Source organism: Triturus cristatus, chromosome 1_1 (assembly GCF_964204655.1).
Source record: "Triturus cristatus chromosome 1_1, aTriCri1.1, whole genome shotgun sequence".
NCBI lineage: Eukaryota > Metazoa > Chordata > Amphibia > Caudata > Salamandridae > Triturus > Triturus cristatus.
This window is the reverse complement of record NC_140579.1, coordinates 411,809,511-411,836,520: the sequence shown is the minus strand read 5'-3', so window position 1 is coordinate 411,836,520 and position 27,010 is coordinate 411,809,511. Positions and strand designations below refer to the sequence as shown.

The 27,010-nt window shown below is 42.1% G+C and overlaps 1 pseudogene; it reads left to right on the top strand.

Annotated features, from left to right (window-relative positions):
• The first annotated feature begins 281 nt into the window (after positions 1–281).
• Positions 282–27,010, top strand: LOC146870330 (G2/M phase-specific E3 ubiquitin-protein ligase-like; annotated as a pseudogene).

The following is a 27,010-nucleotide window of genomic DNA, read 5'->3' as shown; positions in this document are numbered from 1 at the left end:
GATAATATGTTTTCTAGATTTTATGCAATAAATTTAGTTTCAGAGATGTATAATACATTTTTTATAGATAAGCAGAACACTTTACGTTTAATTTCTTTTTTCTTGTTTAAGGTATGCGAAATGATGGCTATTACCTTGCTGGCCAAGCCCTGGCCGTTTCCCTAGTTCACAGGGGGCCTGCTCCAAATTTTGTGTCTCCTGTTTTGTATCGTTGTTTAGCTTCTGATGCAAAAAATGTGAATTGCAGTTTGGTAGATGTGGTAGATCCGGATACACGAGACATGTTGCAAGAGGTAAGCAATAGATACTAAACATTTGTGCTGATGAATCTTTATCAATTTTTATTATTTTGTTTTCACTTAGTTTAGGGTCTTTTAGAAAAAAACATGCAAGTCATTTGCGTTTAATTTTGTGGTTAATAGTTATTTATGTGTCTTGGATTTATGTATAATTGCCCTATGTACTATAAACTAATATCAAAAGAAATGACACTCATCTATTTGATATGGAATTGGGTCAATCCTGAATGTCTATTCCCAGGCCTCCACACTTTTTTAAAGTTTACAGAGCAACCTCTACGTATTTGCTACTCTATCAACTGCCATACACAAATCCACATTCTTGCATCAGTGATCAATCAAGAACGTCCTACTGTTAACCCGATTTTGATCTATATTTCTTGGTGATACCATCAAATCAAAAGTATGTGATATGTTCTTGATATGTCAGAGTCTTCATATTACAGGAAGACAAAGTTTCAGGCACATTACTAGAGTCATACCAACTACCACTTGCAGTTGCCCCATGAGACTTCCCTGGAATTGCACAGTTTTTCAACGCTGACTAATAACATAATAGAAGGGGCCTTCCTGACCATGTTTCTGCAAACAATGTGATATAGGAGAGGACCTAAATATCTGTATTCTGGATTAATACACTCTGTGTGGAATTTTGAAATTGAACTAACAGAAAACCTACTGCCTAACACTTTCAGGTACATTAGGCCATTTTGCTAGTTATCTTTGTCTAATTCTCTCGCACTCTTTCCCAGTTGATGTTCCATTCAACAAGAGAGTGGAGCTAGTGTAAAACTACAGTGGCATTAACTACAGTAGCAGTTGATACTGTTTTAGTCCATTGACTATTAGACTTTTATAAACATTAAACTTACTGAACAAATATGTTTATTTAGCAAATGGCCAAGACAAATTATTCTGCATCATTATGGTTTAGTAGCTGTTTTTTTGTTACAGTTCAAATGTTTATTGTTTCTATTTAATCAAAATATCACAATCTTAATTTTTCAGTAGATTGAGGATGCTTCGTCTCTTTAAACTCTTCAACGATTGATACAAAAACACAGCACAATTCTAAGTGTAGCAGGTTGCTTACGTCCATTAAAATCTCTGGATGACAAAAAAGAACTATTGGAAGATATCATCAATTGGTACATTGTGGGGAGGACTGTTCCTTCACTAGTTAGGTACCGTGATATTTTTGTGCTTATGCATTATAAAGCAATATCCATTTGACTTTGCAATACATGTATGTCCATTTTTAAAAAGTAATTACTGTAAATCACTGTCCATCCTAATGGCATCATACATATTCACACTGTCAGAAATGTTCCAATGACAGAATGTGAAATCAAGCACATCAAATATAGTTTACATTTACTTTGTTTCAGATTTTTATTGGCATTTTACAATGCAACTTGTGCAGTCCTTCCTCCAGGGGGCATAAATAGAAGGCTAACAAAAATTACAGGAATCCCAACAATCCCATAGGTTCAGCCCACACAACACAAATCAAAATAGAGAAAACAAACAGGAAGAAATAAAAAAAGATAGGCCTTCCCACCTCCCCAACGTCCCCAAATAGAAATTGCACTAAAAATTATGCAACAACTACCTTCCCTTTATTGTCACATTGGGCATCAGCATAAACAGCAGAGCATCAGAGGTATTGGACTTCTCATATTCAAGTCTTGGCAACCCAAAAGGAGTTCTAAAAATGTAACAGATTCAGGGCTTGCATGTGTGTGGGATAGAAAAGTAATGGCAGCCCCGTGAATAAAAACTTGATCAGCAGGCCACACATTTCGTCAACGTTTTTAAATGTATCCACCAGGACATTGAACAGTCTCACGGTTGTCCGAATAGTTTGAGATGTCACATTGACACTGGTGGAGGGTCCACTTCATTCCGATCCGCCGCCAGTGTTGTTTTATCTGTCCCCAAACAATTCCACATATTCAATTGATCAACAATTGTTGGATATTTTAACAAGTTACAGCATAGTCCCAACAAAGCAAAACCTGGTCTATCCAAGTATCACTTTAAATTCTGCAATCTTAGTAGGATATAGATCTCAATCAAATATCACCTTATAATGAGCTTCCCTTCCTGCTAGCATGTGCAAGATTGTTTGGGAATTGCGTCGGTGCAGTACCATCTAACTAAGGCCCTCGATGTTATCTTAAAATGCTTGCAGAGGCAGAGTATGAGTTGGGACCGAGGTAAGTAGCATATTATTTAGAAAGGTGATCCTAACCCTAGGCCCTCCTGCACAAATATCTCAACTGGAAGGAGATCTTTAAATCTCTGGAAGCTGCTTAATTGTTCAGGGTTGGAGAGCCCAATTAGATCATTGAGTGTATCTAAAAAGTTATTTCCCCTGAAACATAACAGATAGTATGGCAGCCCCTCCCTCCAACCGGTTATTAAAGGGACCTGGTTCTATTGCAGGTTTAAATGATGTATTAAAATCAATGGCGTGGGTGGAGAGAGGGTAGATCACATTTTGACTTCCAGAGCAGGTCCCAAATGTAGCATCCTATCACCACCCTTTCCATATGTGGCCAATGCTTCTCTGTTTCTCAGAGCAACCAGTCTACTATCGCCCGCATTTCGGCTACCCTGTAGTATAAGGGCAAGTCCGGGTAGGGCAAGTCGCCTCCCATGGTTCGGTAGTCATGTATGTTTATCGGACAGTGTAGACCTTTCTGCCTGCCCAATAAAACAACTGTTCAACTGATTAAGGGAGGCCAACAGTTTCCTGCAGACCATTATAGAAAGTGCCTGGAAAAGATAGTGAACTAGAGGGACTAAGTTTATCCTTATGGAATTGAACCTCCACAATGAAGATAGGTAAAGAGAGTACCACCTCTGACAGTCCTCTGATATAACCTGAAGAAGCGGTGGAAAGTTAGCTTTGTAAAGGTCATCAATCTTAGGAGTTAATATAACACCCAGGTATGTGCCTGCCTTATTTGTCCATTGGTACTGGGTGTTTAGTGCTAGTTCCTCAACCTTTCCCCAAGATAGTGTATGCCTAAAAATTCTTGACTTTGCTGTGTGTACAATGAAGCCTGATACTCCCTCAAAGCGAGTAAGAAGGTGTTGAATTCAAAGGACAAATATTGATGGATCAGTAAATGAATAGAGGACATCATCAGCGAACAAGAATGCTTTATGAATCTCCTGCCGAAAGGTTATGCTTCCGACCTCCTTGTCGGCTCCAATGTGCTTCACAGAGTTCTATGCTAAGAGCATAAAGAAGCAGTGAGAGTGGGTAGCCCTTCCTTGTCTCTCTACCCATTGGTACCCTCTCTTTCTTCTGCAATTCACTAGGATGTGGGACATAGGATTATTGTAATTCAGCCAAACCAGTGCTATAAATCTGGGACCAAACTTCTCTATAGTCCTCATGAGGAAGACCCAGTCCACCCAGTCAAAAGCTTTCTCGTGTCCAAGGCCACAATATGACCAGGATCTTTGACCTTTTCCACCAGCTGTTATCATATGTCTGTCTTAATTAGACAAATCCTGACTGGGCTGTGAAACAGATCTATTCAGCTTTACTGCTGGAATTCCAGAACAAAATTTAACATCAAGATTTAACAAGGGTATCGGTCTGTAGGAAGCAGAGCTGGTGAGATTTCTTTGGTTTAGGTGTTAGTGTAATTAGGGCTTCACTCATTGTTTTTGAAAGTTTGCTATTTTGCGGGATACTATTAAATAAGGTTGTGAAGTCTGGTACCAACACCGGTGAGTATGTCTTAAAGAAATCACTTGTAATGCAGTTGGCACCAGGGGCCTTGTGCATTTTAAGCTCCTTAATTGCCTTATTAGGTGGCAAGAGGTTCTATATTCGAATACAGGTGTGTTAAATTTCCACTGATTAGCTAGCCCCTGTTGGTCCGGCAATCTCAGGGAGTTCAGTGTACAAAACGGACCCCAGTATGCACTTGTGTTTAAGGGGAAGCCCTTGCTCCAGCACCAGAAGCAGATGTCCTCATTAAAATGTGTATGTTCTGTTTACAGGGGAGCATCAGGCAGGCACGAATTTGTAGATTTAATTCAGGGCAATCACTGCGCCATGCTGTCTTACCTCATCACAATATCTTTGCTCAGCCAATTTTGGTCACTGCTGATCACAGCCATGCTAAATATCTGTCCCCTCAATCCACCAAGCATCTCTAATGAGCAACAGGCTCTCCCCTGCAGACTGCCTCAGAGAGCCCTCTGCATTACTCAGCCACATGACGCCATCTTACCAGGGTCGGACATAGGCAGCCTGCAGCTGAGGTATTTTCACCTTGTCCCCCCTTCCAGCAGTAGAAAGGGTGACTAACTATCACTTGTCAGCAGAACGAACTCCAGGGATTAAGCTGCTGTCCATGCTCTGGCTGCATTATAATGTTGCTTAGTGAGGCACTCACTCTGTGGCGACCGCCATTTTTAATGCGAAATGGTGTGTCCTGCTCCGGTTCTTCACTATCAATGTGTCATCGTTGCTCGATCCAGATGCATACACAAACCCTTTGCTTTTGCCAATCCTTGAGGAAGTAAGTTCAGGCCCGCAGAGGCTCATGTTCATTTGGCTAAAATGCGAAACCCCATCCCTTCAAATTTACTTTGATTTAATTTCAGTTATACGGTTAAAATACTATAAAAATCAGTGTTGATTCTTTTCAGTGCTTCTCTACTAACCAAAGTAAGATGTACATTTTTTATGGTCACAAACTGTCTGAGTGGCTGTTTTCAATATCATAAAACAGTCTGTAAAAGTTCCTAAAATGGTTTTGTGACTCCATACAAATTTGATATTTTGAAGGAGTGTATTGTAGGTCTCACTTCACAAATACTGAATCAATATGAGATTATTCAACATTTTACAACTAAAATTCCTTTGTGAAGGTTATCAAAAAGGTTTGCTCTAGAGTAGGCTGTGGGCCGCAGATCCACTGCTAAATCTCGAAGAGACATTGGAAAAACTAACCCTTTTTAGGTTCTGTAAAGGGCTTTAAGCCCCGCCCCTCTTTTCCATTGGCTGGCGTCACCGTTTATGCTAAAAGCTGGCCAGCCATTGGAACAGAGCTGTTCATGACGTATTTGTTCGTTTTTTTGAGCCTTCCCATTTAGACAGGCTCGTCTGCCTTTCCTTCTGCCGTGAAATCTTTCTTATCTTTATGGGGCCATGTGTTTCAAACACATGGCCCCATAAAGACAAGAGATCCGAGAATGGGACCGCGCTTGTTTTAACAACAGCTATTGGTAGGAGCTAAAGACATTTTCTGCATTTTGTATGTGCTATTTCGCAATTCTGTCATTTCTTATTAAAATACCGTCTCTAACTGCCCTGGAGAAATTGGTAATTGCGTTCAAATGTGGTAATTTTATCCCTAGGGATGCGATGGGCGGCGAGGGCACAGCAAGGCACACTGCAGCTGCGGCGCCCGTCCACCCGCCCAGCCCGAGCTGCAGAGCTCGGCATGTGCCGGAGAAGGAGCCAGGCACCCAGGCTGTAGCGCGGAGTCCGTCCGTAGCACGGGGAGTGCCCGGAGCGGGCCAGGCGGGAACATGCCGGGCTGGAAGAAGCACCGGAGCGCCGATGCCGCATGCAAAATGCCGCTAGAGCGCCCTTTGCTGCACAGGGACTCTATTAAAATATCTCTAGCCGGGTGGTGGCTCAGTTAGAATGTCTGTAGTTAGATGGGACCGAAGTCCGGACCCTGGCCTAGTCAGGCTGTGTTCGAATATCACCAGGCTAGAAGGTTCCTGAAGTCAATCAGAGAGACCTGATTAAGGATTCACTGCAGAAGCCTTTTTGTTTTGCAGTTTTATATAGCGCGTGCTCAACCCGATGCGCTTTACATGAACGCCAGTTACAAGGACACATTCATTTTTTGTGTAGGCACAGGGAGATTAAGTGGTTTGGCCAGAATCACACATGTGGAGCTGGTGCCGAGATTCGAATTCGGTTCCCAAGTAGGCAGCTCTGGTCGGGACGCCATTTCCTGTCCCCATTTGCCATTTAAAGAGGATGCAGCTAGAATGCCCTTATGCAGGTGAGATCCTAGCCCATGGGGTGTTCTGTTGGAATTATGCTGTCGCTAGTCGGGTGAGGGTCCAGTAGGAACACCCCTTGCCGCCTGAGCGTCCACCGAGGGCATCCTTCGAGGTTGAGGGCCCAGCTAGAGCGCCCCTTGCTGCATGGGGACTCCGTTAAAATATCTCTAGCCGGGTGGAGGCACAGTTAGAATGTCTGTAGTCAGATGGGACCGAAGGCCGGACCCTGGCCTAGTCACGCTGAGTTCGAATATCACCAGGCTAGAAAGTTCCTGACGCCAATCAGAGAGACCTGATTAAGTATTTCCGCATGCAGGTGAGAGCTCAGTTAGGCAGCCGTACCAGTGCTGGTGCGAGACGGCAAGCCCTGCCTCTGAGGCTCTCAGAGCTACAGCACGGCCTACACACTGTGGGCGGCATCCCCTACTCCTACAACACCTAGCCGGCCTACAGCTACAGCAACAGTCCCCGGTACAACAGCAACTACAGCTGCAACTACTCCAGCCTCCTAGCCGCACAGGGCAGTGCGGGAGGCAGCCCCTTCATGAGCATGGGCCAGCTGAACACTGCAGCGCAGCCGCAGGGGCACCAAGGGGCTTCAGTGCCGCCCTGCCCGGGGACTCAGCAGGGCATCAGGGCCTGGTAGGACACCCGCAGCCTAGGCCCCTCCTGGGCGTACCTTCATTGAGCCTACCCCGGCCCCGTGCGGGGAGTGACAGCCCCGGACAGAGAGAGAGGTGCAGTGGCCACCCAGCGCTCCCCACTCCCCAGCCTCAAGGAAGGAAAGAGGACAGGTCAAGAGTCTGCTCGAGGTGGGCAAGAGTGAGGGGAGTGCTCCAGCGCTGAATACCACAAATCCCCTCGCTACAGACCAGACCACAGATCTTCTTCTACAACCACATATCATTCACTCGTTCACTGGTGGGGCCAATGACACCAATCATTCATTCTACTTTCAGATCAATGGTCCTCGAGAGAGGGGAGTCCTTTCTTTATTCCATGCACTGGAAATGGGAGGAAGATTGCACCAATCACCTGATGAGTAACAACAAGTTTACCTATACCTCCCTACCTCACCAGGATCTCAATACATTATAACCTAGCAGTTCCTCCCATACTATTGGCCATGGATCAGCCAGTTGCTGGGAATAGCAACACTTAATTCTTCTAAACAATATACATTGAAATACTTCAAATAATAACCCGACACAGTTCTTTAAATGAAATAATATGTTTATCTAATTAAAGCATAAGGAAATCATATAGCATTCAATATTTTTGGTTCGCATATTTACCTAATCTGGCTAAATGGCGTCCTCTAAGTCAAATTCGGATCTTTCGTCTCTATGCCCATAAATCAAAGAATCAGTTTGTAAGTTAATTGGGCATCTGATCAGTCCATCAGAGTCTCTGGTAAGCAGCTGTCCAGCAGTGTCACCGTCCTCTCCGTCAGCATATCGTCGGGCAATCTGGTAAAGTGAAGGTGTGCTCGCAATAGAAGCTCAATATCCTACTCTCTCTAGTCTACTTTTATAGTGAAATTTTGACAACAAATGTTTCAATACATGTTTTAGAACAAATTTGATTGGTTAAACCAGGATCATTCTTCCTGATTCCCATGCATTAGATGTTGCATTAGATGCAGCTCTCAATTTATTAATAAAGTAGCAACAGTTTCTAGTCCATTCAGGGCATGTTGATTCCCATGCGGGGTTGTGTCCTTAGTGTCATCAATTATAACAGTTCATAGTTTAAGAAAGTCCTTTGTTTGAGGCTTGGCACTCCTCCCAGGATGTCCTTCACGAGTACAGTCTGCCTGGGGTCAGGACGAGGTTATTGTTGCTCATCTTTTAGTGCAGGCGCACTTCACTCAGTGACTTCTGTGTCTTGTCTGTGCGTCAAAATAGGGATCGCAGCCATTTTGTGGCCACTCCAGAAAGGTCAACTTAAGCAAAGAAACATAAAACGTAATTAATACATGGAAATGACTGTCAAAATGTTATTCCCTCACTAAACCCTCTATGTGTGTGTCTTTATCTAGCAAAAGCAACACGCATTGCAGTTTATACTCACAATTTAAAGCACGATTCACAAATCACATCACAAAAGCAACATATAACATGCAAATTCTAAATTTCTGACATTAGTATGCGTACGAAATTAGTTTATGTATCAATTAGGCCATGCAAATGCAATTCCCACGTGTATTTTCTAGTTAGTAATGTTGATTAAATAAACACAGCAAACAATTATTACTATTAATGTTAATCAATTATTCATGTTAATTCAAAATGATGAAATGGAGGAGGTATACAATTCTTAGGGAAAACCTCGCTCCAGCAATCCCCCCTTTGGTGATTTTATCACCACAAACACCCAAATTTAGTACCCTTTTACGGAAACTTGAAATGACTTCTTACTCATAGCTCAAAATTCAGTTTCTTCATATTCATCTCTTTTTACTTTCTTATACATTTTGTCTTTCCACTCATCTAAGGCTATCTCTTCAAAATCCTTTTCTGGATCTTTTCCTTTTCTCTTAAGTTTATCTCTTTTTATTTTATTATTTGTTTTCTTTTTCCTGCAACACATACACCCTAATCTTATCAGTAATACTGCAACTATCACACATGTTAATGGAAACAGAATTTTACCTATAACAGTACTACCTATTTTAGCTAAGAAATTTTTAATAGCAGCTATTTTCTTTCCCATTCTTGTCCATACATCTTCAACCTCCAGTGGTACAAGTTCATCGTGCAATTCAGTAATATTTTTAATGTAAACTTTTAGATCTTTACTTTCATCTGGAATGTAAGTGCAACAATGTTGAACTTTCAACATTCCACAGACTCCACTCTCTTTTGCCAAAAGAATGTCAAGGGCAAGTCGATTTTGCATCACCATAGCACGCATGGCAACCATTTCAGTATTAACCAATAAGAATCCTTGAGCAGTGCTTGTTGACAAGCGATCCACTACTGTAGATAATCTTCTAATTTTATTTGCATTCAGAGTTATTCCCACTGCCGGTATCAATGCACAAAAGATGTCACCCACAATCTCTGCCCAAGATTTTCTCTTTCTTCGCACTAAATGACTGTTTAAACTATTTACACCTTCTTCTCTGTCCATGTGAAAGATTTTTGGAAATACCAGGCCTACATAACATGTGCCATACCAATGGTCTGGCAAACGATAATATGCCCTGTTCCCACAGATAAAATATATTCCAGGAAATACTGGATCTCTTCCACCTTTGAATCCCCATCCACCCATGATTCGGTATGTATCATGGCACTCACTATTACCTACAAACAGGTTATCATATGCAGTTTGATTCCTTCTTATACAAAGTTTTCCTTTCTGAGGCCTATCTAAAGCTATTGTTGGTGTTGACTCTCCTTTTGTCAGGTGTTTCTCCATTTCTATGTCCCAAGCTGTTTTCTCAACCTTTCCTTCTGATGCCTTTTTGTGCATCTTATGCCTTCTTTCCTCAACCATATTCAAAAATGTATTTTCTTCTTTCTGCAAACTGCATGTCAAATTATATTTAAACACAGCTTCTAATGTTAGTTCACTAGTCTCTAGAAAAAATTTGCCTAAAACTTTAGCAGGTCTCACCTTATTTAGCCTATTATTAGCAGGCACTAATGCAAAAATGTTATCTACATCTGAAAAATAATACTCTAATTTCCCTATCTCATAAAATAAGCTAGCTATTACACTACAGGTTATTCCGTAAGAAGCTGGAAGGTGATGATAAGTCACTCCCTCTGCCACAGAAGCAGGTAACTGCATGCAGACGTAGCAGTCCCTTACATCCATAGTTTTTACATATTCATACAATAATTTTGAAAATACAATATTAGAGAAATCATTAATAGACCTATCTTCATGCAAATGAATGTTTGTTTCTACAGTTGGTACTACCTTTGAAATTTTACCTATTTTAGTTTTGTTTTGACCATTTCCTTCTATTGTATCTATTGTGACTTTAAATGATATTACAAGAGCTAGGATGCTCCACAAAAGCATTAATAATCCTGTACAACAGCAACATGTTTTACACCATCTTTTCATGAATGTACATCTACTTTTACTACCATCTGTGTTAGCCATTTTGCTAAATAGACCATGTCTTTTGACTTAGCCTCTTCTACTTTGTGACCAGTTTCTACCCCAAAGCTTCTAAGCTTCTACTTGGTTCTATTAGTTTTCTACTTCTTCTCTTTTATTATCGTTCTCCACATCAACAGCTTCTTTGATTATTCAGTTTGGCATCTCATCGTCCTTTGCCTCCTTCACCCAATCAGGATACATAATTTCCTGAATCTCCGCTTCTTCTTCTCCAATGTCGGACAAGAGAACTCTCAGGATTTCTGATTCTTCTTCTTCTTTAACCACTTTCAGTAAAGCCTCCTCTGGATTTCCTTGACTATCTGCCTCTTGGGATTCTTCAGGCAGGGCCACATACGTCCATTTTGGCGACTTATACTTCTGGTTAGGTTTTCTTGTTCTTCCTTATTCTTTTGTTACAACTGTTTCTTTTTCCTTTGATTTTTCCTGACTCGTGACTTCATTCACCTGTTCAGCTCTTGGTGATTTCACTCGAGACAGTCGATATCTTAGTCTTTTTACTTTGTTCGGCCAAACTTCCGGTTTTACAGTTCTTCTCAATTTACTTTCTTTGACCTTCTTTTCATTCTTTTCTTCTCTCCAAGCTCTCTTTCTTAGAACTCGACCTTCAGGTATTTCATTCCCACTCTCTTCTGATTCTGTCCCAACTTGCTTTTCCTTTTCACCGGTTTCTTTATTCACCACTTGTTCTGGTTTCCCTACTTCTTTCCCTCCTCGGATCTCCGGCACGCAATCTTCCTGCTGACTACTTGTCCCTTCACCTAACTGGATGTTGCAGTTCCCTACACCTCCTCGGGGGTCTTCCGCAATCTGTCCCTCTCTCTCTGTAACTGTCCCTTCTTCATTCAGATCTATTAGTTCAGGTGGAATTTCTCTTAAATTTTCATCTGGGATTTGTTCTCTTTGACTTTCTTTTACTGCTTCCTCTTTGTCTTTTCCTTCTTTCTTATTAGGTTCTTTATTGGGATCTTTCTTTCTCTGCTCGTCTTCAGAATCTGAGCTGTCAGAAATCTGCAATCTTCTTCTCAGAGAGACACTTCTGGGGACCAGAATCTGCTTTGGTTCGTTTTCCCCCCTTTCAGGATCTTCACGTGTTTTTGGTTCTTCGTCATCTGATTCAGTACTTGACTCTGATTCATCATAGTACTCTTTCTCCTTGCAATCCACCAGATTTGGTATTCTCAAGGTATGGCTGGCATGGATCCAGATTTTCAGTCCAGCACACTTCACAGCTGTCGTCGTGGTCAGAATGACTTGTCTTGGTTTTCCCCACCTGGGAACCAAACAGTTTCTTCTTCTGTGGACCTTTATCCTCCTCACCCAATCTCCTGGGCTTAGATCATGGGCTTGCCTCTTTTCAAGGGTGGTGGCATCCGCTCCAACCTGATGAAACACAGAATGAACTGCGTCAGCCAGGCCTTTACAGTACTCCAACACCATGTCATCAGAAATCGTCATCAGTTTGTTGACTGGTATGTAAGCATGCCTCATCGCACGTCCCATGATTATTTCATGAGGACTTAGCCCTGTAGTTCTATCTGGGGTTGCACGTATGGTCATCAAAACTAGAGGCAAGACTTCAGGCCATTTCATTCCTGTGGCTAAACACATTTTCCCAATTCTGTTCTTGATTGTACCATTCATTTGCTCAGCCACACCAGAAGCCTCTGGTCGGTAGGCACAGTGCAGTTTCTGTTGTACATTTAATGCTTCACTGACCAATTTCACAATCTCATTATAGAAATGCCCTCCTCTGTCTGATTCAAGGGTCACTGGGAACCCGAACCTCGGGATGAATTCCCTCAAAAGTAGCTTTGCTACTGTCAATCCATCCTTTCTCCTCGTCGGGTATGCTTCTACCCACCTGGAGAATAGGCAGACTATGACCAGAGCGTAACTCAATCTGTTACATGTTGGCATCTCAATGAAATCTATTTGCATTCTGGTAAAAGGCCCTCCTTCTCGGCCTATAGTTCACAGGCTCACCACTGTCTTTCTCCCAGGATTGTACTGCTGACAAATTAAACATCTCTGACATAGGCTCTCTGATATGAATCTGAATTTTGGGTTGTACCAGGTCTGCTTAAATGACCTGATCATGGCATCTCTCCCTATGTGTCCCTGGCCATGATACATCCGTGCCATGGTAGACAACATGCTATCAGGCATGACTGGTCTTCCATCTCGATAGACCCACACATGATCCTTTTCCCTTGGTGCACATCCTGCTTTTACCCACTGCCTTGTTTCCTCATCTCCTGCTTCCTCCTGCAATTGTCTCACTTCTTCCCATGTCCCTACAATGTTAGTAAACATTAAGGAATAGGAAGTCATTTCTTTCTCCTTTGCCCGATTGACTGAATAATGATTTCTGGCACAGTACTGTGCCATGTCATTGGCATAACGATTGCCGACAGTAACATAATCTTCCCCTTGGTTATGGGCAGCACATTTCACCACAGCCAATTGTTTAGGCAGCTGTATCGCCTCAAACAACTTTCCAACCACTTCAGCATTCTTTATAGGAGTTCCACTTGAGGTCAGGAAACCTCTTTGCAGCCACAGCTGGCCAAAATCGTGGAGAACTCTGAAGCCATACTGGCTGTCAGTTATCACAGTCACTCTCACACCTTTCCCAATTTTGCATGCTCGAGTCAGAGCCACTTATTCTGCTACTTGGGCAGATTTTACTCCTTTCAAATAGGATGCTTCCATCACTGCTGAAACCGTACACACTGCATATGCTGCACTCAACACTCCTTCTTCTGTTCTCAAACATGACCCATCAACAAACATTACATAATCATTTTGTGCCAAAGGTACATCTTTTATGTCTGGTCGTGGTTTCGTACAATACTCAAGCACATCCAAACAATCATGGTCTGCTTCATCTCTCACTTCCACATTCTCACCATCAGGTAACAACGTTGCTGGATTCACATTCACACATCTTGCAAGGCTCACATTCGTTGCACCTAATATGACTTTCTCATACTTAGTCAGCCGACTATGTGTCATATACTGAGTACGACTCCTTGTTAAAAGAATCGCCACATCATGAGGTACAAACACTTTCAAAGGATATCCCATCACGATTCCTTCACTCTGCTCCAAACTTCGACATGTTGCAGCCACTGCTTTCAAACATCCAGGTAAGCCGACAGCTACTGGGTCAAGCATCGATGAGTAATATGCAATCGGTCTCCTTAATCTTCCATGCTTCTGGATTAACACAGAAAGTGCGCATCCATTCCTTTCACTGCAATATAACTCAAATTCTTTTTCATAATCAGGCATACCCAATGCTGGGGCTTCACACAACCCATCTTTCAATCGTTTGAATGCTGCCAATTCTTCCTTGTTCAATTCAAGGGGATCCTTTACATCACTCCTTGTTAGCCGTACCAGAGGTTTTGCAACCAGCGAAAAGTTGCTGATCCACTGGCGGCAGTACCCTACCATTCCCAGAAACATTCTCACTTCTCTTTGAGTCATGGGAGCTCTCATCCCTTTTATGATTCTGATTCTGTCTATTGTTATTTTCCTCAATCCTTTTTCAATGTTATGTCCCAAATACTGTACTTCTTTCTTACAATATTGCAGTTTGGCTGGGGACACTTTTAATCCTCCATCTGCCAGGTGATTTAGTAAAGCTATAGTGTCTACTTCACAAGCTTCACGAGTTTTTGACGCCACAAGGAGGTCGTCGATGTACTGCACTAGTACTGAACTTTCGGGCATTTGCAGACTTTCCAATGACTTTTTCAACAAGTAATTAAAAATTTAGGGGCTTTCTGTATACCCCTGTGGGATTCGGCACCATGCCAAAATACGGTCTCCAAACCGAAAGGCAAAAATTTGCTGACTATCGTGATGCAATGGAATGGAAAAGAACGCATGGCACAGATCAATCACTGTATACCATTCTGCATCATGGGGAATCTGATACAAAATCACTGATGGATTTGGCACAATGGGACAGCATGGTACAACGATTTTGTTTACCTTTCTCAGGTCTTGCACTATTCTGAATTTTCCATTTGGCTTTTTCAGGCCCATTATGGGTGAATTACATGGACTGCTCAATATTTCTCTCAGAATTCCTTGCTTGATCATTTTCTCAATTATTGGAGTTACTCCTTCAATTATTTCAGGTGTCAATCTATACTGAGGAATGTTTGGATAACTAACTCCATCTTTGACAGTAATTTTTACTGGGTCCACGTTTCTCATTAGCCCTACATCTTTTCCGGTAAAATCCCAAACCTCTGCTTTTACAGACAGTTTCAATTCTCTGGGTAGTTCATCTGGATTAAATATTGCATATGTTCCAATAGTTTCACATTCTCTGTTAGCTATCGTCATTTTGTACAATACATCCTCATCTGGTGTTTCAAAAGCTATTCCATCTGGAGTACAAAATATAGTGCAGTTCATCTTGCACAGCAGGTCCCTACCTAGCAAATTCACAGGACTGGTGTCACACACCACAAATCGGTGCATGTCAGAAAATTTCCCTATACTAACCTTTACGGGTTCTGTAAGGTACGTTTTCAACTGTTGGTTAGATACACCAACTACTTGGATTGTTTCATCCGAAAGAGGAAGATTCTTAACATCTGCTGATCTAACGGTAGATAGAGTAGCGCCAGTGTCCACTAGGAAAATAATGTTATCATCATTAATCTTCCCATCTACAAATGGTCCTGTCTGGTCTACTTCTTGAGTTGCGCCAAGTACGCACTCTTCTTCCTCCCTTCGGCACCGTCAATAATCCATTTCTGAATCACTCTCATCATGTTGCAGCCAGTACCGTGAAACAGTGCGAGCGCGTGATGGTTTATTTACCTGTTCTTCATTGTAGAATCCCGATTCTTTACTATACTTCTGTGAGTTTCTGTTCTGTGGAAAAGGTGGTTTTGGCACCTGGTTCTGGGAAGTAACCACCTGCTGCTGTTGCTGCAGTTGACCACCCACCTCTTTCCGCACCTGTGGATTCAACGATCGATTTTCAATATTAGTATTTGGAGGGTTCTTACACTCGGATTTCCAATGCCCTAACTCACCGCAATTGTGACATGGGAATTTCTTATTGGCTTCCTCTATATTACCTTTCCCTTTCCCTGTACCAAATCGGGGTCTTACTCCTGGATTGTTCGCTTGTTCTACCAATTGAGCTTCCTGTCGTTCGGCTACCTTTACCTGTGCCCACATTGCCTTTTCTTTCAGCTTTCGTTGTTTTGCCTCAATCTCATCACTGAAATATTTTGCATGTCTCAAAACTTCATCTATTTTCTTATTTTGCCAATCAACTGTATGCTGCTTTATCATATCACCAATTTCTGGGCGTAAACCATATACAAACCTGTATACAAAATGGCTCAAGTCTTTATCACTCAGGTTCTCATCTCCACTGAACTGTTTAAAAGCCTGAATTAGTCTCTCATAATATGCATGTACTGACTCCTTGCTCTCTTGTTGGGTTCTGTCAATTTTTACCCAATCAGTCTCTTTAGGGGGTACCTTATTTTTCAGAAATGCCATAACCTGCTCATATTTCTTCATTACCTCTGGGTCAGGAGCCCCTGTCTTAGGGTCCCTGGGATACTCTTGAGTGGGCAAATTTATCATCAGCTTTCACTCTGTCCACAAATCTGCTGGTACTATTATATTGAATAGACTATTCAAATCTATCCACAATACCTTTGCCAATTTTACAAATCTGTCTACCTGCCGGTACCACTCGACGGGCTTTTCACGTATGCAACATTTGTGAAAGACAAAATGTCCTGTCTTGTCCATGGAACATGGACATACCCTCCCCCTGGAATCTCTTTCATGGGGTATTCTGTCGTTACCTTTTCTTTCTCTCTAACAGGAAATGCTGAAACTGTATTTTCTGTGATATTATCACGTCTTCTACACCACTTGCTTCTCCATCTGTCAACATCTCCCCATTTTCTCAACAAACCAATTATGTCCTTAATTTGACCTATCCTTCCTGTGGTATTCATGTTCTCTATATCCTTCTCCGTGAAATCAACTCGATAGGATTTTTGCAGTGCTTTTACTCTGTCAAATTCTATTCCCATTTCATTCGCAATTTCCTCTAATCTTTCATGCAGGTTTTTCGCTCTCCAGGTTGCACTCTTACAAAGGAACAACAATTCCTCATCCTGGTAATTTTTCAATTTTTCAGTAGGGATGGTTCCTACTATTAATTCTTCCAATACCATTCGTAATTTTGCCACATCTATTGACTGGGATTCTTGATCCTTTTTCTGTAACTCTCTGATCCATTCGTTTAACTCATCTACAGAAGGTCCCACTGGATTGTTTACATTATTTTGTTCTGGGGCCTTTTGTGGTTCTACTAATGTTTCCATTTTCATTCTGCTCTTTTCAGCGTAAATCTGATTTACAAATGGATTATTTGAAACATTCGGTTCAAACATATTTATTGTCGGTCCCCACGGATTGTCAATTTGACTCCGTTCAGTATTTTCAATTGTATTTTGGCTTCTGTACGGCACGGTCAAACAATGTTCAGTATCTTTTTGTTTCTCAAATATGGGCATTACTGGACCTATCGTTACTAGAACTGTTACAGCTTCTAGATTCTTGGTCAATTCTCTTATTTTCTCAGTTAATTCTAGGGTAGTTTTGGCCAGTTCTACTGAATTCTCATCATTTACCCTACTTCCTGTCTGATTTTCTATCTCTCTTGCAGAGTTACTTTTCTCTAGTTCTGGTGACATGGTCTCTGTTTTAATTATTCGTAATGTTTCTCTCATTGGGGCACTTGGTGCCAACACCTCTGGTTCTGGTCGATACGGTGGTGGTTTTTTTTAAAACACTTAATCAAGAACATCATCTTCTGATTCATTCACTTCATACCCACTCGAATCCATATTCCGCCTTTTCTCAGTGCATTTTCTCCCTTCATTCTCTCCTACCATTCTCACAGGATACATACCATCAGTCATACTTGCATTCCGCCACCTTTTCATCCTGTCTTCATGTGTCTCATGTCCGTATGATCTACCAAACATGTATCGATAACCCCTACCACTTCTCTGTTTTTATCGTTCATGCATTTCGTCTTCCCATTCCGTCAATGCCTCAAACTGCGTCGGTCTAGGTCTTGGTTCTAAGTTCATCATTTTGTCTCGGAGGTTTCTCAAGACAGCCAAATTAAAGGAACCATGTTCTGGAAACGCCAGGACTCCATCGTCCTTGGTGTATTTTACCCAATTATCTAACCGAATACAAGTATGATACCCATATTTCGCAATCATTGTAGATGCGGGGGTTTTCGGTGGAGGAAGTAACTGTCCTTCACTAGTCTCAACTACTTTATCTTTCTTGAACCACCTTTTAATTTTCCCAAACCACGATTTCTTCTTTTCTGGTGGTTGGTAATACATTTTCTCGTTTTCCGTATACCGTTTAGTCCTCTTACAATGGTACCGCTATTCTGTCCACTCACAGTGCGACTCTTACTAACGCACCAATCAGGAGTGTCTACGTCACTATCACAATCCTCCAGTCTCAGCGCGACTCACACCAACACACCAATCAGGGAGCGTTTACGTCACTCTGTATTCTTCCACTCCTAGCGCGGCTTTACACTAACGCACCAATCTGGAGCGTTTTACGCCTTCAATCTACTGTCCAATCCCAGCGCGGTCATTCTGACGTCAGCAGCCGCTGCGGCAGCTCGCTCTGCTTTGCTCTCGTCTACCCCTCCTTTACAAGACCGCTCCGTGAACTCTTACTGTAACTTTTTATGATTCGATTAATAACAACACTAAAACATCTCCACTGTCTGCTTCGCTTACCAAAGAACAGTGAAAAGACCTTTCTCACAAGAATTCCGTCTATCCCGAGAGCAGCGCTTACCTCTGCCCTACTACGGAAGCGTTACTTCCGTTGATAAAGTAGCACATCCCTCTACTTCATCCTTCTAGCAAGCATTAGCTAATTGTTTCTCTGGTATTTTAGAAATAACCTAGAGTTTTGCAATCAACCCAAATGCTTTTTCAGTCACACTCGTTCATACAAGAAAATGTAGTACATACGCACAGAATCCTGTCTTTCCCGAGAACAGCGAACAGTCTGTCCTACTACAGAATTATGACACTCGTTAACAAAGCAGCGCTTCCCTCTACTTTGTCCTTCTAACAAGCTCAGAGAACACCTGCTACCTTTTCAGTGATAAGCGTTATCGGTATGCCAATTGGTTTCCTGGTACTTAAAGACCAAAATTTCACAGGTAACCTTCGCTATCATACACACTTCTCTCATACAGAAAATGTCTCTATTGGCAACACACGACGATGTCACCGAATTGAACCCAGACAATGCGCCATGCAACTTCACTTGTCACACGTTTCCACTGTGTACCTACAGGGCTACAACAATCCCGTCTTTCCCGAGAGCAGCATCTGCCTCTGCTCTACTACGGAACTGTTAAACTTCCGACTTCCTACATCCCAGAAGCCGTGCAAACAACATATAACTCGACGCGACTCAACATAGAGTGTTAGTACATTAATCAATACCAATCAATAATCAATAAGCTATTTACAAGCAATCGTCGCTAAACCCAAAACAATAGCTAACCATCATTCTGCTACCAAGAAAACTGCTCCAGCGCTGAATACCACAAATCCCCTCGCTACAGACCAGACCACAGATCTTCTTCTACAACCACATATCATTCACTCGTTCACTGGTGGGGCCCATGACACCAATCATTCATTCTACTTTCAGATCAATGGTCCTCGAGAGAGGGGAGTCCTTTCTTTATTCCATGCGCTGGAAATGGGAGGAAGATTGCACCAATCACCTGATGAGTAACAACAAGTTTACCTATACCTCCCTACCTCTCCAGGATCTCAATACATTATAACCTAGCAGTTCCTCCCATACTATTGGCCATGGATCAGCCAGTTGCTGGGAATAGCAACACTTAATTCTTCTAAACAATATACATTGAAATACTTCAAATAATAACCCGACACAGTTCTTTAAATGAAATAATATGTTTATCTAATTAAAGCATAAGGAAATCATATAGCATTCAATATTTTTGGCTCGCATATTTAACTAATCTGGCTAAATGGCGTCCTCTATGTCAAATTCGGATCTTTCGTCTCTATGCCCATAAATCAAAGAATCAGTTCGTAAGTTAATTGGGCATCTGATCAGTCCATCAGAGTCTCTGGTAAGCAGCTGTCCAGCAGTGTCACCGTCCTCTCCGTCAGCATAACGTCGGGCAATCTGGTAAAGTGAAGGTATGCTCGCAATAGAAGCTCAATATCCTACTCTCTCTAGTCTACTTTTATAGTGAAATTTTGACAACAAATGTTTCAATACATGTTTTAGAACAAATTTGATTGGTTAAACCAGGATCATTCTTCCTGATTCCCATGCATTAGATGTTGCATTAGATGCAGCTCTCAATTTATTAATAAAGTAGCAACAGTTTCTAGTCCATTCAGGGCATGTTGATTCCCATGCAGGGTTGTGTCCTTAGTGTCATCAATTATAACAGTTCATAGTTTAAGAAAGTCCTTTGTTTGAGGCTTGGCACTCCTCCCAGGATGTCCTTCACGAGTACAGTCTGCCTGGGGTCAGGATGAGGTTATTGTTGCTCATCTTTTAGCGCAGGCGCACTTCACTCAGTGACTTCTGTGTCTTGTCTGTGCGTCAAAATAGGGATAGCAGCCATTTTGTGGCCACTCCAGAAAGGCCAACTTAAGCAAAGAAACATAAAACGTAATTAATACATGGAAATGACTATCAAAATGTTATTCCCTCACTAAACCCTCTATGTGTGTGTCTTTATCTAGCAAAAGCAACACGCATTGCAGTTTATACTCACAATTTAAAGCATGATTCACAAATCACATCACAAAAGCAACATATAACATGCAAATTCTAAATATCTGACATTAGTATGCGTACGAAATTAGTTTATGTATCAATAAGGCCATGCAACTGCGATTCCCACGTGTATTTTCTAATTAGTAATGTTGATTAATTAAACACAGCAAACAATTATTACTATTAATGTTAATCAATTATTCATGTTAATTCAAAATGATGAAATGGAGGAGGTATACAATTCTTAGGGAACACCTCGCTCCAGCAGGAGGACGAGCGAGACAGCAGCGCCCCAGGGCGTAACTGCCACAAGTTTGAGGACTGCCTCGAGCACAGACACTGCTGCATATCTACAGCTCATATGCGGCCGAATTATATATATATAAAGATAGTATATATGAATACATATAAGGAACATTCTGCATGAAGACAAATCAGAACGCATTTTGGTATTGTGAAACACAAAAAACGAAAGGTGTCAGCAAAACATGCCAAGGTCACACGATGCGTGTGCCAGCAAACAGCGTCGGGAGTGTGCTCAAGGAATGGGAAGCTGTACAGCACATCTTGGCTGGCCTTGGGTTTGTGGGAGTTGGAAACGACGCACTAAACGATTTCTGTGTCCTCCAGCAATTTAGGAAGTTTCCCAACCGCAAAACAACGGTCCCACATTGTCAATAGAGTGAAATGTTTTACTTAAATAACCGCACGCTGTATCTACCGGATGTATTAACAGTAAAAGCGAAACAAGGAAGTACGTGTTTCAAGAACGACTGAAAATAAAGTATATCAAGGAAAGGCCTGGTTTCCACATCATATCGAGGCATAGATAGATTTTATAAGGGGATTGGTGACTGGAGAACGCTTCAGCCCCAGGTGATACCACGGGTGAAGGCGCACCATAGGAGAAGCATCACCTTATGGTGGAAGGGTGGTGTGTGTGTGGGGGGCAGGGGGCTGTGCATTCAGGTAAATATCATTTATCAGCAGTAAAGTTTCCAGTTACCGACTTCTCTTCCCCGCCTTCCCCTCTCAAAATGACAGGGGCAGAAAGAGCTTGCTTGCTGCTTCTGTGAGCTGTGCTATAGACCTCAGTCGCTCACCTGAGACTTCTCCCCCTACCTTCCCTACCCTTTCTGGAGCAATTTTGTTTTACCTTGCACACTCCAGCACCCTCCCCTTCTCGTGACCAGCGCCCCCTGTCCCTGCACACGATGCATTGCTCTTTACTCTAGGGGTGGGCGGAATTTGCGTAATCGCGTTACGCAAATCTCCGCGAAAGGGTAAAAAATCTCCGCGAACACGCAGAAATTCCGCAAACACGCGGAATTGCTTGTTCGCGATACTTTTTTCCTGTTCGCGATCGCTGTTTGCGTGCTCGGGGTGAAATATCTCGCGAACACGCATATTGAGAACGCGAACAAGCAAAAAATTTTGCGAAGTCGCGGAACGCAGATTTTTGGGCAATTTCGCGTTCTCCGCGGAACGCGAAATTACCCAAATTCCTCAAATTCCGCGAACGGAACGGAATTTACCGCCCAGGCCTACTTTACTCACCCGGGAATCGCTAGGCCTCAGCCCAAATGTTATTGTCTCAAAATTCCGCAACTACAGAAATAAGTCCTATATTTACATTATTGTGAACGCACCGTCCACAGCACGTGGAGTTATTGCTTCAGTACGGTAAATAGAACGTTTCTGAATAATGTTACGAAAGTTAGGTATATTATGTTAAAGGGAAATGTTGAAATAGTCATCATCAATAAATAAATACGGAGACGCAATAGATTCATGTAGTCTACGTGATTGCGAATCTCCATGCGCCCGAAATTATAGTTACTGCCATATTTTACTGCACAATCTGCGTCATGCAGGTGAAAGTAGTGCACTCGTTCAACCCTCGCTTTCATGCGGCATTCTAACTGCAGATACATGCACACATATACGTGAAACTCTCTTTATGTGTATATACAAACTTGTGTGTTATAGTTTGTTTGTCACTAATACAACGTTCTAACACAGAAACACGGGCACAATTCGTCATAGAAACAAAAACAGCATGTGCAAATGTTAAAAATATATATACCTCAACAATCTCGTTTCCACTGGATTTGTTGAAACTCATACATATACGTCAACTACCGGGCCACAGCAGCAGAGAAATGAATTAAAGTTACAGAGCCTTTGAGGCAATTGCCTCGTATTTAAAAAGTCTGTAACAATGTCAACAATTTGTTTAATCGCATTCCCTCAAATGTTGGCTACTTGTTTTGCCACACACCGAAGTAATTCACAAGAAATACGTGACTACGTTGACTGGCGAGTTATAATTCGGGGATGTGATATCACCTTTCGAAGTACATAAATTATGAAATACATACCAATGACATGCCTAAAAAAAGGAAAGAAATGTGTAAAATATAAAAGATATATTGGGTAACCTGTAATTTGATCACTAATGCCTCTCTGGGTTCTGTGGTATCTGCCGATTTGAATTTCATATTCATTGTCGTGTTCCAGGAACTCTTAAATGAAACCATGGAAACAATATCCAGATAGAGAATCTTTGAAAAACAATATTTTGCAGCAGGAAAAGTTTATTATAACTTCCTACTCAATGATACAGAAATGGATTGCGACACGGTGTTGCTGCAATGGCACACTGTGGAGTGTTATTACCAAGTACTTTCAGCGCTGTAACTAAAAGTGCAATTAGTGCCATAAATAGTCTGTCCACACGTCATGCACTGCCACCGACCATGATTGGACATTTTCTGTTTTTCTTCTTTTTTTGCACTGTGCATTCGATCACCTGGTGGCTCCGTTTTTTCACAGGAAGAACTACAGCATAGCAGAGCTACATTCGTTCATTCAGGATCACGCAGTGTGATGAAATGAGGAACCCTGGATTAAACACTGTTATCAAGGTCTCTTACGCCTGTAAATTCGCCTCTAGACCGTAACTCATCGTGTGGCATGTGAGGCGAGAGATGGTGTTTCAGTTGTGTGCGAGAATCTATGACTTCCTTTGGCTTCATTGCACCCAAATATTTTGTGTCCAGTGTTACACAACATAGTGTATTAGAAGGATTAAAGTGCCTCCTTCCCTGTGCATAGATGGCATGTCACAGTTCATCCCTCTCAGAAGCACTGGGCCCTGCAGCCTTGAATGCCTGAGGCTAGTCATACAGGCTTACATGCGCAGCTGGGAGTATTTTATCCTGTACCGCCCTGTGTTAAGGGTGTTTACAGTGACTCATACCGTGTCCACTTACAAGAACAAAGGCATGCTTTTGCAGACCAGCTACAGTGCAACAGTACTACTGTTTATCATGCATATACATTTACAACTCACAGAAACGGGGTCGTCCTTCACAGTTGGTGGGCGAGTCTGTAAGAAACAGCCCCATGGTCATAGAGGGCGAGAGAGCCTTTGCTGTAGTGTGGTTTATAAATCTTCTTTGGTGAATGAGTATGTAGACTTCAGTGCCCAAGCACGGCGGCAGGAAGTTGTGTGTCTGGTTCTGGTCACAATGTGCCTCTTGAGGGGAATATTGTGCCTACGCACACTTCGGTGTTTTACGGTTTGTTACTTTCCACCGCATATACTTTTTTCCGCACACACGGGTACAAAAATGTGGAGTGTCCCAAAAGCATACTGCCCTAAATGTATTTCTGATTGCCGTAGAATTTGTAGGGTTTCGACTGTGAGTGGGTTTCACTTCAGATGCAAATACCCGCAAGGGACGCCGGGCCAGTTCTGCAGAGAGTGACCGAGTGAATGCGGCTGCAGGGAGCGCGTGCTCCCCTTTCCTCTTGCTGGAGGTTGTTTTTGAGGGGCTCTTTCTCCCCCACATGCTGGTCCCACTTGTGTCCAAGAGCTCTCCCGGCAGCCATGCTTTGTGGCTCTCCTGTCACTTAGTAAGCCGTAGCTGGGCGGTGTGCAGAGGGGAGCCGTGCTACAGGCTGCGCGATTGTTGCGGTGCCAAGGCGTGTGAATGAGAAGGCTCGGCGAGGTGGCAGTGTAGGAGGCCGGCCGGCTTTGAAAAGGGCTCGGAAGGTAGGAAGAATAGCTTTTTATGGGAGACCCGGACAAAAGGTGTGCGCTGGGGAGGCCAGCTCGGTCTGCGGGCACAGAACAAACCCTGGTCGCCCGGATTGACGTTCCCTCGGGTCCCCCACGGAGCCCCAAGTCTGTGTTATTATTGGGGAGGTTGCTGAACACAGGAGCGGGCCCAAGTGTTTACTTTTGTTCCACTTTCTATGACTGCAGAGAGCAGCCGGGAGGGGAGAGGGCTACCGGCTGCGGGGGCTTATTATCAAGGGAGGGGAAATTTAGCAGGGGGCTGACTGGATGAATGCAGGATCATTCTTGTTACATGTCTAACAATTTCACTAACACTGCGGAGCCAGGGAGGGGGTGCAAGGGTTTGCATGGAAAAGACAATCGCCTCAGAACCGGGAGGAGGGGGAGGGCAGCTCTATTTACGTGTCAAAGTATTAGGAAACCATGCACTTTTGTTGCCACTTGGGGTTGAAGGGGACTGTCTGTAGGCTTAAGTGGAAGTGTAGAACAATCTCATAAATGTTTACTTAAATGCCTTTAAATATTGCAAGTGGAACCTTCAGGAGTTCATCACCTTCTAGGCTTTCTGATGACAACCATCATATATCAGTCCTCCAGGGTCCTCCCTTACGCACACACCGTGTTTGAATTTTTTCAGGTTGATTTACATATCCGTTTTTAAAAGGACTCTTGAGTATACATATCTGCGGATTGGAGCTCACGTGGACTCCGCACCAGGCGTGCGTGCCCCTTGGGTCCCCTACTTGCCCTTGAGGGTAGATGAATATGTGCGTCATTCTGTGGCCCTGACAGTTGTTAGAGAGACTCTGAAAATACTGTTATATTAGGAACGCTAACATTCTTACTGCATATAGTTTTCATTTTGGATTTAGAGTTTAAAAAGAAGCGCACCCTGGAAACAATTTACGAAAACATTTTAACTGACTAAGCTGAGCAGTGACTGCCTGATTAACAAGCATTAAAAATGCAATAGGTCTTGCCTTTTATTAAGTTAAAGCCATTTGCTTTGCTATACAATACCATTAGCAAAGCAAATGGCTTTAACTTAATCAAAGGCGAGACCCATTACATTTTCAATGCTTGTTATAACTTACCTGTTCCTTTAGTGAAAATGGGCAGCTATTTTTTTAAAGTTTATTTTAGTTAAAGGTGATCAGAGACATGGTTTGACAGCTACATATTGTAATTAGTTGCAGTTTTCAATTTACCTCCCTAATAATCATGATGTAGGTCGAAATAAGACCCACTCCAAAGTGGAATTTTAAAAACCAACATATAGGTAGTAAAATCATAAATGTAATGGTCACAAATTGTGACTACTGTTTTGCAGCCAATGATTTGTGCATTTGGCCTAATAAGTGTTTATTTAGGCCATTCTCTTTTATTTCCAAAAACAGAATTTGCTATCGGTATCGCAATGCTTGTTTGTCACAAACATTTGCTTAGCAAACTCTCTAAGGTGTTCTATCAATCTAACGAGTATTTCTTTTATCAAACCGCAAAAATATCAATAAATAGATGTTGTCAACGTAATTCGATGCATATCTAAGAATAGTCAATTTGCGCTTCCCTGTATATGGTTACCTTGACTATATTTTAGACTTCATCATTCTATATCATATTTTTACAGTTTGTTGAAAAAAATATTTGGAAATACAACCCTTTCTACTCCTCATAAAGTAGATGGCTTATGGAGTACAGATTCACCCAGAATTAAGAGTCGAAATCTATTCTTTGACATCTACTGCCACCTCCAGCCTCCTACCTTCCAGTGAACTCCCAGGGTTGATGTGAGCGTGAAGCCTGCAGACATCAACAGCTACAAATCACCTTGCCCAGGTGGTCTTTTCCTCTAATGCATAAAATAACAATTTATTATTCAGGGTTGGCCAGGCCTTGCTAAAAGTCCAAGCACAGTCTCTAAGTTCCCATTCACATACTCCACCGGGTCAACAGTTTGAAGTCGAAAATTGGCAGCCAATAAGCTCCGAAAATCAACACTTTTGTCTCTAATAATGTGCATGCTGGGTTTGGTTACGTTTTTTTAAGAAAAGCTGCAGGTCGTATGCTATGTTGCTGCTAGGAAATCATCACAAGACCATAGGAGAAAGAGAATTTGCCTTTGTCAGTGGTCTCCAACAGCTAGCTTCAGGTTTTTCTATTTAGACTGAACTTTATACGAACAGCTTGAACATAGGGCACTGAAGGACCTTTAGATGTGTCATAGACATATATCAATTTTATAATAACTTTTACATTATAATTTGACCTATAGTCTGACTATTTATGATTAGGTATTCTTTATTCTTTATTGCAGATTAAATGAGGGTTTAAAAACTCTGGGAGTACTTCAGGCCATGGAAATTCATAAACAACTTTTTGAAGAGGCATTCATTTGGATGGAACACAAAATCACCACTGATATCATTATTGGAATGTTTAACATTAAATTCAGTTCATCAGGCAGTGCCACCGGTTACAGGAAGAACACATCATTGGTTACTGGAGAGATTACCTCCAAGATTGTGAAGGCAAGTGA